Here is a 9780-nt window from a genome sequence, read left to right as displayed (position 1 = left end):
CCCAAGTGGGAAGGGTATGCCCAGGCGAGGTTCCCGTGCTCTCCATGCCACTGGAATCAAGCTAGCCGGGCTGAAGAGGGGTGAATCCCCGAAACTGGTCCTAGGATGCTTGTTTCCAGTCCAGGGAGGACTTGGCTTGGCAGTTCGTGCTGGACTGCACCCATGAGGCACAGGGTAGAGACTGATTTGCATATGGCTGGGGTCAAACTGGAACGGCATGGTGAGCAAAAAAACGATGGATTTAGGCCCAGATCTCTGTACTGGGGTGAATGTATGACATTGTTCTGCATTCTGTCTATCAACTGTTGTTTTTGCATTTGTCACCCCAAATGGGAAGGGTATGCCCAGACGTGGGTCCCGTGCTCTCCATGCCACTGGAATCAAGCTATCCTGGCGGAAGAGAGGTGAAACCCCGAAACCAGTCCTAGGATGCTTGTTTCCAGTCCAGGGAGGACCTGGCTTGGCAGTTCGGGCTGGACTGCACCCATGAGGCACAGGGTCAAGACTTATTTGCATACGGCTGGGTTCAAACTGGAACGGCATGGTGAGCAAAAAAACGATGGATTTAGGCCGAGCTCTCTGTACTGGGGTGAATGTATGACATTGTTCTGCATTCTGTCCATCAACTGTTGTTTTTGCATTTGTCACCCCAAGTAGGAAGGGTATGTCCAGATGTGGGTCCCGTGCTCTCCATGCCACTGAAATCAATCTATCCTGGCTGAAAAGGGGGTGAAACTCCGAAACCGGTCCTAGGATGCTTGTTTTCAGTCCAGGGAGGACCTGGCTTGGCAGTTCGGACTGGAATGTACCCATGAGGCACAGGGTCAAGACTGATGTGCATATGGCTGGGTTCAAACTGGAACGGCATGGTGAGGAAAAAACCGATGGATTTAGGCCCAGATCTCTGTACTGGGGTGAATGTATGACATTGTTCTGCATTTCGTTCCATCAACTGTTGTTTTTGCATTTGTCACCCCAAGTGGGAAGGGTATGCCCAGTCGTGGGTCTCGTGCTCTCCATGCCACTGGAATCAAGCTAGCCTGGTGGAAGAGGGGTGAAACCCTGAAACCGGTCCTAGGATGCTTGTTTCCAGTCCAGGGAGGACCTAGCTTGGCAGTTCGGGCTAGACTGTACCCATGAGGCACAGGGTCAAGACTGATTTGCATATGCCTGGGTTCAAACTGGAACGGTATGGTGAGCAAAAAAACGATGGATTTAGGCCAGGATCTCTGTACTGGGGTGAATGTATGACATTGTTCTGCATTCTGTCTATCAACTGTTGTTTTTGCATTTGTCACCCCAAGTGGGAAGGGTATGCCCAGACGTGGGTCCCGTGCTCTCCATGCCACTGGAATCAAGCTATCCTGGCGGAAGAGGGGTGAAACCCCGAAACCATTCCTAGGATGCTTGTTTCCAGTCCAGGGAGGACCTGGCTTGGCAGTTCGGGCTGGACTGTACACATGAGGCACAGGGTCAAGACTGATTTGCATATGGCTGGGTTCAAACTGGAACGGCATGGTGAGAAAAAACACGATGGATTTAGGCCCAGATCTCTGTACTGGGGTGAATGTATGACATTGTTCTGCATTCTGTCCATCAACTGTTGTTTTTGCATTTGTCACCCCAAGTGGGAAGGGTATGCGCAGACGTGGGTCGCGTGCTTTCCATGCCACTGGAATCAAGCTATCCTGGCTGAAGAGGAGTGAAACCCCAAAACCGGTCCTAGGATGCTTATTTCCAGTCCAGCGAGGACCTGGCTTGGCAGTTCGGGCTGGACTGTACCCATGAGGCACATGGTCAAGACTGATATGCATATGGCTGGGTTCAAACTGGAATGGCATGGTGAGGAAAAAAGCGCTGGATTTAGGCCCAGATCTCTGTACTGGGGTGAATGTATGACATTGTTCTGCATTCTGTCCATCAACTGTTGTTTTTGCATTTGTCACCCCAAGTAGGAAGGGTATGTCCAGATGTGGGTCCCGTGCTCTCCATGCCACTGAAATCAATCTATCCTGGCTGAAAAGGGGGTGAAACTCCGAAACCGGTCCTAGGATGCTTGTTTCCAGTCCAGGGAGGACCTGGCTTGGCAGGTCGGGCTGGACTGTACCCATGAGGCACAGGGTCAAGACTGATGTGCATATGGCTGGGTTCAAACTGGAACGGTATGGTGAGCAAAAAACACGATGAATTTAGGCCCAGATCTCTGTACTGGGGTGAATGTATGACATTGTTCTGCATTCTGTCCATCAACTGTTGTTTTTGCATTTGTCACCCCAAGTAGGAAGGGTATGTCCAGATGTGGGTCCCGTGCTCTCCATGCCACTGAAATCAATCTATCCTGGCTGAAAAGGGGGTGAAACTCCGAAACCGGTCCTAGGATGCTTGTTTTCAGTCCAGGGAGGACCTGGCTTGGCAGTTCGGGCTGGACTGTACCCATGAGGCACAGGGTCAAGACTGATGTGCATATGGCTGGGTTCAAACTGGAACGGCATGGTGAGGAAAAAACCGATGGATTTAGGCCCAGATCTCTGTACTGGGGTGAATGTATGACATTGTTCTGCATTTCGTTCCATCAACTGTTGTTTTTGCATTTGTCACCCCAAGTGGGAAGGGTATGCCCAGACGTAGGTCCCATGCTCTCCATGCCACTGGAATCAAGCTATCCTGGCGGAAGAGGGGTGAAACCCCGAAACCAGTCCTAGGATGCTTGTTTCCAGTCCAGGGAGGACCTGGCTTGGCAGTTCGGGCTGGACTGTACCCATGAGGCACAGGGTCAAGACTGATTTGCATATGGCTGGGTTCAAACTGGAACGGCATGGTGAGCAAAAAAACGATAGATTTAGGCCCAGATCTCTGTACTGGGGTGAATGTACGACATTGTTCTGCATTCTGTCTATCAACTGTTGTTTTTGCATTTGTCACCCCAAGTGGGAAGGGTATGCCCAGACGTGGGTCCCATGCTCTCCATGCCACTGGAATCAAGCTATCCTGGCGGAAGAGGGGTGAAACCCCGAAACCAGTCCTAGGATGCTTGTTTCCAGTCCAGGGAGGACCCGGCTTGGCAGTTCGGGCTGGACTGCACCCATGAGGCACAGGGTAAAGACTGATTTGCATATGGCTGGGTTCAAACTGGAACGGCATGGTGAGCAAAAAAACGATAGAATTAGAACCAGATCTCTGTACTGGGGTGAATGTATGACATTGTTCTGCATTCTGTCCATCAACGGTTGTTTTTGCATTTGTCACCCCAAGTGGGAAGGGTATGCCCAGATGTGGGTCCCGTGCTCTCCATGCCACTGGAATTAAGCTAGCCTGGCTAAAGAGGGGTGAATCCCCGAAACTGGTCCTAGGATTCTTGTTTCCAGTCCAGGGAGGACTTGGCTTGGCAGTTCGGGCTGGACTGCACCCATGAGGCACAGGGTCAAGACTGATTTGCATATGGCTGGGTTCAAACTGGAACGGCATGGTGAGCAAAAAAACGATGGATTTAGGCCCAGCTCTCTGTACTGGGGTGAATGTATGACATTGTTCTGCATTCTGTCCATCAACTGTTGTTTTTGCATTTGTCACCCCAAGTAGGAAGGGTATGTCCAGATGTGGGTCCCGTGCTCTCCATGCCACTGAAATCAATCTATCCTGGCTGAAAAGGGGGTGAAACTCCGAAACCGGTCCTAGGATGCTTGTTTCCAGTCCAGGGAGGACCTGGCTTGGCAGTTCGGGCTGGACTGTACCCATGAGGCACAGGGTCAAGACTGATTTGCATATGGCTGGGTTCAAACTGGAACGGCATGGTGAGCAAAAAAACGATAGATTTAGGCCCAGATCTCTGTACTGGGGTGAATGTACGACATTGTTCTGCATTCTGTCTATCAACTGTTGTTTTTGCATTTGTCACCCCAAGTGGGAAGGGCATGCCCAGACGTGGGTCCCATGCTCTCCATGCCACTGGAATCAAGCTATCCTGGCGGAAGAGGGGTGAAACCCCGAAACCAGTCCTAGGATGCTTGTTTCCAGTCCAGGGAGGACCCGGCTTGGCAGTTCGGGCTGGACTGCACACATGAGGCACAGGGTAAAGAATGATTTGCATATGGCTGGGTTCAAACTGAAACGGCATGGTGAGCAAAAAAACGATGGATTTAGGCCCAGATCTCTGTACTGGGGTGAATGTATGACATTGTTCTGCATTCTGTCTATCAACTGTTGTTTTTGCATTCGTCACCCCAAGTGGGAAGGGTATGCCCAGACGTGGGTCCCGTGCTCTCCATGCCACTGGAATCAAGCTATCCTGGCGGAAGAGGGGTGAAACCCCGAAACCAGTCCTAGGATGCTTGTTTCCAGTCCAGGGAGGACCTGGCTTGGCAGTTCGGGCTGGACTGTACCCATGAGGCACAGGGTCAAGACTGATTTGCATATGGCTGGGTTCAAACTGGAACGGCATGGTGAGCAAAAAAACGATAGAATTAGAACCAGATCTCTGTACTGGGGTGAATGTATGACATTGTTCTGCATTCTGTCCATCAACGGTTGTTTTTGCATTTGTCACCCCAAGTGGGAAGGGTATGCCCAGATGTGGGTCCCGTGCTCTCCATGCCACTGGAATTAAGCTAGCCTGGCTGAAGAGGGGTGAATCCCCGAAACTGGTCCTAGGATGCTTGTTTCCAGTCCAGGGAGGACTTGGCTTGGCAGTTCGGGCTGGACTGCACCCATGAGGCACAGGGTCAAGACTGATTTGCATATGGCTGGGTTCAAACTGGAACGGCATGGTGAGCAAAAAAACTATGGATTTAGGCCCAGCTCTCTGTACTGGGGTGAATGTATGACATTGTTCTGCATTCTGTCCATCAACTGTTGTTTTTGCATTTGTCACCCCAAGTAGGAAGGGTATGTCCAGATGTGGGTCCCGTGCTCTCCATGCCACTGAAATCAATCTATCCTGGCTGAAAAGGGGGTGAAACTCCGAAACCGGTCCTAGGATGCTTGTTTCCAGTCCAGGGAGGACCTGGCTTGGCAGTTCGGGCTGGACTGTACCCATGAGGCACAGGGTCAAGACTGATGTGCATATGGCTGGGTTCAAACTGGAACGGTATGGTGAGCAAAAAACACGATGAATTTAGGCCCAGATCTCTGTACTGGGGTGAATGTATGACATTGTTCTGCATTCTGTCTATCAACTGTTGTTTTTGCATTTGTCACCCCAAGTGGGAAGGGTATGCCCAGACGTAGGTCCCATGCTCTCCATGCCACTGGAATCAAGCTATCCTGGCGGAAGAGGGGTGAAACCCCGAAACCAGTCCTAGGATGCTTGTTTCCAGTCCAGGGAGGACCTGGCTTGGCAGTTCGGGCTGGACTGTACCCATGAGGCACAGGGTCAAGACTGATTTGCATATGGCTGGGTTCAAACTGGAACGGCATGGTGAGCAAAAAAACGATAGATTTAGGCCCAGATCTCTGTACTGGGGTGAATGTACGACATTGTTCTGCATTCTGTCTATCAACTGTTGTTTTTGCATTTGTCACCCCAAGTGGGAAGGGTATGCCCAGACGTGGGTCCCATGCTCTCCATGCCACTGGAATCAAGCTATCCTGGCGGAAGAGGGGTGAAACCCCGAAACCAGTCCTAGGATGCTTGTTTCCAGTCCAGGGAGGACTTGGCTTGGCAGTTCGGGCTGGACTGCACCCATGAGGCACAGGGTCAAGACTGATTTGCATATGGCTGGGTTCAAACTGGAACGGCATGGTGAGCAAAAAAACGATGGATTTAGGCCCAGCTCTCTGTACTGGGGTGAATGTATGACATTGTTCTGCATTCTGTCCATCAACTGTTGTTTTTGCATTTGTCACCCCAAGTAGGAAGGGTATGTCCAGATGTGGGTCCCGTGCTCTCCATGCCACTGAAATCAATCTATCCTGGCTGAAAAGGGGGTGAAACTCCGAAACCGGTCCTAGGATGCTTGTTTCCAGTCCAGGGAGGACCTGGCTTGGCAGTTCGGGCTGGACTGTACCCATGAGGCACAGGGTCAAGACTGATGTGCATATGGCTGGGTTCAAACTGGAACGGTATGGTGAGCAAAAAACACAATGAATTTAGGCCCAGATCTCTGTACTGGGGTGAATGTATGACTTTGTTCTGCATTCTGTCTATCAACTGTTGTTTTTGCATTTGTCACCCCAAGTGGGAAGGGTATGCCCAGATGTAGGTCCCATGCTCTCCATGCCACTGGAATCAAGCTATCCTGGCGGAAGAGGGGTGAAACCCCGAAACCAGTCCTAGGATGCTTGTTTCCAGTCCAGGGAGGACCTGGCTTGGCAGTTCGGGCTGGACTGTACCCATGAGGCACATGGTCAAGACTGATTTGCATATGGCTGGGTTCAAACTGGAACGGCATGGTGAGCAATAAAACGATAGATTTAGGCCCAAATCTCTGTACTGGGGTGAATGTATGACATTGTTCTGCATTCTGTCTATCAACTGTTGTTTTTGCATTTGTCACCCCAAGTGGGAAGGGTATGCCCAGACGTGGGTCCCATGCTCTCCATGCCACTGGAATCAAGCTATCCTGGCGGAAGAGGGGTGAAACCCCGAAACCAGTCCTAGGATGCTTATTTCCAGTCCAGGGAGGACCTGGCTTGGCAGTTCGGGCTGGACTGTACCCATGAGGCACAGGGTCAAGACTGATTTGCATATGGCTGGGTTCAAACTGGAACGGCATGGTGAGCACAAAAACGATAGATTTAGGCCCAGATCTCTGTACTGGGGTGAATGTATGACATTGTTCTGCATTCTGTCTATCAACTGTTGTTTTTGCATTTGTCACCCCAAGTGGGAAGGGTATGCCCAGGCGAGGTTCCCGTGCTCTCCATGCCACTGGAATCAAGCTAGCCGGGCTGAAGAGGGGTGAATCCCCGAAACTGGTCCTAGGATGCTTGTTTCCAGTCCAGAGAGGACTTGGCTTGGCAGTTCGTGCTGGACTGCACCCATGAGGCACAGGGTAGAGACTGATTTGCATATGGCTGGGGTCAAACTGGAACGGCATGGTGAGCAAAAAAACGATGGATTTAGGCCCAGATCTCTGTACTGGGGTGAATGTATGACATTGTTCTGCATTCTGTCTATCAACTGTTGTTTTTGCATTTGTCACCCCAAATGGGAAGGGTATGCCCAGACGTGGGTCCCGTGCTCTCCATGCCACTGGAATCAAGCTATCCTGGCGGAAGAGAGGTGAAACCCCGAAACCAGTCCTAGGATGCTTGTTTCCAGTCCAGGGAGGACCTGGCTTGGCAGTTCGGGCTGGACTGCACCCATGAGGCACAGGGTCAAGACTTATTTGCATACGGCTGGGTTCAAACTGGAACGGCATGGTGAGCAAAAAAACGATGGATTTAGGCCGAGCTCTCTGTACTGGGGTGAATGTATGACATTGTTCTGCATTCTGTCCATCAACTGTTGTTTTTGCATTTGTCACCCCAAGTAGGAAGGGTATGTCCAGATGTGGGTCCCGTGCTCTCCATGCCACTGAAATCAATCTATCCTGGCTGAAAAGGGGGTGAAACTCCGAAACCGGTCCTAGGATGCTTGTTTTCAGTCCAGGGAGGACCTGGCTTGGCAGTTCGGGCTGGACTGTACCCATGAGGCACAGGGTCAAGACTGATGTGCATATGGCTGGGTTCAAACTGGAACGGCATGGTGAGGAAAAAACCGATGGATTTAGGCCCAGATCTCTGTACTGGGGTGAATGTATGACATTGTTCTGCATTTCGTTCCATCAACTGTTGTTTTTGCATTTGTCACCCCAAGTGGGAAGGGTATGCCCAGTCGTGGGTCTCGTGCTCTCCATGCCACTGGAATCAAGCTAGCCTGGTGGAAGAGGGGTGAAACCCTGAAACCGGTCCTAGGATGCTTGTTTCCAGTCCAGGGAGGACCTAGCTTGGCAGTTCGGGCTAGACTGTACCCATGAGGCACAGGGTCAAGACTGATTTGCATATGCCTGGGTTCAAACTGGAACGGTATGGTGAGCAAAAAAACGATGGATTTAGGCCAGGATCTCTGTACTGGGGTGAATGTATGACATTGTTCTGCATTCTGTCTATCAACTGTTGTTTTTGCATTTGTCACCCCAAGTGGGAAGGGTATGCCCAGACGTGGGTCTCGTGCTCTCCATGCCACTGGAATCAAGCTATCCTGGCGGAAGAGGGGTGAAACCCCGAAACCATTCCTAGGATGCTTGTTTCCAGTCCAGGGAGGACCTGGCTTGGCAGTTCGGGCTGGACTGTACACATGAGGCACAGGGTCAAGACTGATTTGCATATGGCTGGGTTCAAACTGGAACGGCATGGTGAGAAAAAACACGATGGATTTAGGCCCAGATCTCTGTACTGGGGTGAATGTATGACATTGTTCTGCATTCTGTCCATCAACTGTTGTTTTTGCATTTGTCACCCCAAGTGGGAAGGGTATGCGCAGACGTGGGTCGCGTGCTTTCCATGCCACTGGAATCAAGCTATCCTGGCTGAAGAGGAGTGAAACCCCAAAACCGGTCCTAGGATGCTTATTTCCAGTCCAGCGAGGACCTGGCTTGGCAGTTCGGGCTGGACTGTACCCATGAGGCACATGGTCAAGACTGATTTGCATATGGCTGGGTTCAAACTGGAATGGCATGGTGAGGAAAAAAGCGCTGGATTTAGGCCCAGATCTCTGTACTGGGGTGAATGTATGACATTGTTCTGCATTCTGTCCATCAACTGTTGTTTTTGCATTTGTCACCCCAAGTAGGAAGGGTATGTCCAGATGTGGGTCCCGTGCTCTCCATGCCACTGAAATCAATCTATCCTGGCTGAAAAGGGGGTGAAACTCCGAAACCGGTCCTAGGATGCTTGTTTCCAGTCCAGGGAGGACCTGGCTTGGCAGGTCGGGCTGGACTGTACCCATGAGGCACAGGGTCAAGACTGATGTGCATATGGCTGGGTTCAAACTGGAACGGTATGGTGAGCAAAAAACACGATGAATTTAGGCCCAGATCTCTGTACTGGGGTGAATGTATGACATTGTTCTGCATTCTGTCCATCAACTGTTGTTTTTGCATTTGTCACCCCAAGTAGGAAGGGTATGTCCAGATGTGGGTCCCGTGCTCTCCATGCCACTGAAATCAATCTATCCTGGCTGAAAAGGGGGTGAAACTCCGAAACCGGTCCTAGGATGCTTGTTTTCAGTCCAGGGAGGACCTGGCTTGGCAGTTCGGGCTGGACTGTACCCATGAGGCACAGGGTCAAGACTGATGTGCATATGGCTGGGTTCAAACTGGAACGGCATGGTGAGGAAAAAACCGATGGATTTAGGCCCAGATCTCTGTACTGGGGTGAATGTATGACATTGTTCTGCATTTCGTTCCATCAACTGTTGTTTTTGCATTTGTCACCCCAAGTGGGAAGGGTATGCCCAGACGTAGGTCCCATGCTCTCCATGCCACTGGAATCAAGCTATCCTGGCGGAAGAGGGGTGAAACCCCGAAACCAGTCCTAGGATGCTTGTTTCCAGTCCAGGGAGGACCTGGCTTGGCAGTTCGGGCTGGACTGTACCCATGAGGCACAGGGTCAAGACTGATTTGCATATGGCTGGGTTCAAACTGGAACGGCATGGTGAGCAAAAAAACGATAGATTTAGGCCCAGATCTCTGTACTGGGGTGAATGTACGACATTGTTCTGCATTCTGTCTATCAACTGTTGTTTTTGCATTTGTCACCCCAAGTGGGAAGGGTATGCCCAGACGTGGGTCCCATGCTCTC

The sequence above is a fragment of the Triturus cristatus genome, chromosome 6 (genome assembly GCF_964204655.1).
Source record: "Triturus cristatus chromosome 6, aTriCri1.1, whole genome shotgun sequence".
Taxonomy (NCBI): domain Eukaryota; kingdom Metazoa; phylum Chordata; class Amphibia; order Caudata; family Salamandridae; genus Triturus; species Triturus cristatus.
Note: the sequence above shows the minus strand (reverse complement) of the source record.